Consider the following 1,362-nt stretch of genomic DNA (forward strand, 5'->3'; position numbering starts at 1 on the left):
ATGTAGTTATGTAATTAATAAAATATAGACACAAACTTTGATGTTTATACATCAGTAAGATTTTAGGACTTAAAACATATAATCTCAAAGCCCTTAGTGAAGGAACATAGAAATGTTGGAAACCTCAAGTTTTAGATGTCCCTTTCTGAGATAGACCCATCTCTTAACTGTCAAGAAATTCTTCTGGTTATATAGAAAAAATATTTTGATTTCTAAATAAGGAAAATTAGGTAAACAAGGAGAAACAAGTCCTTCAATGCTACATTGACGGTTGTGCTAGAAAAATGTATAACTCCTCAATCTATACATCTGCCTTCATCAAGCTATTTCTTGATCCATCTATTAACTTGTATTAGACATGAAAATAATGTATAGTATAGTAGATATGAGATATCTAAAAAAATCCTAACTGCTTTAGCTTGTATATTTATGACTTCATGGAGAATCCTGTATAAATTATGGCCACAAGGTTCTAACTGATCTTGTAATCTTTCCATAATATTTCTGAGATTGATAGATCATCTATATTTTCATATGATAATTGCATTTATAAAACATATACCCTTCTGACTTCATATTGATACAAACTCTCCTTCCAAGGTACAAGGAAAAGTAGAAATTAATAACCACTAATTAAAAACATTACGCACCCAGTACTTCAAGGTAAAACTGATCCCACTTCTTCACATCACGTACTTGGAACCAAAAGTCAAAATAAAGCACATATATCATATTTTTTACCCTCTCCATGAATGTCATTTTATCACTAAATTCTGACATAACTACAGGTACATAGGTAGGAGGGAATGGAAGTCCTCCACTATGCTTCTCTAAAGTGTAGCCAGGAGAGAAGCAGAGACTATACACAAGGGGTGTTTTAAGTATCTCAGCCAGCAGGTCAGCACAGAAACCAACGCCATCTGCAAGAAGGACATCAAACTTTGACTCCTGTAGCCTTGTCATAAGTTTCTTGTTTAAAACTACATCTTTACAAAGCTGTCTCATAACTTCAGAAAATCCCCACATCATTTCTTCCATTTCTGAAACATGTGACCAAAATGTGCCTTTTGGAAGATCATGTAATGCTCTATGGAACAGCTGCATCAAAAAAACTATCATAGTCATCTTTACTTAAAGATGTAGGAAAAACTTCAAATTTGATAGCAGATTAATTTGCTGGGATCAATAACAATGGATGCTGGAGATGCCAGTACAGTCACCTCGTGTCCTCTCTGGACAAGTTCATCCAGGATTATCTTCATATTCATCCAGTGGCTGTAATCTGTGGGCCACACCAGCACCTTTCCACAAGTCCCAGAGCTAAAGTAACCACACAGTTGTATCAGCAGAAGAACTGAAGTC

General features: G+C 34.9%; 1 pseudogene; it reads right to left on the minus strand.

Annotated features, from left to right (window-relative positions):
- The window catches only part of LOC105804978, a 4,691-nt pseudogene that overhangs the window by 1,366 nt on the left and 1,963 nt on the right, over positions 1-1,362 (minus strand).

This window comes from Propithecus coquereli, unplaced genomic scaffold (genome assembly GCF_000956105.1).
Source record: "Propithecus coquereli isolate 6110/MARCELLA unplaced genomic scaffold, Pcoq_1.0 Scaffold1227, whole genome shotgun sequence".
Taxonomy (NCBI): Eukaryota; Metazoa; Chordata; class Mammalia; order Primates; family Indriidae; genus Propithecus; species Propithecus coquereli.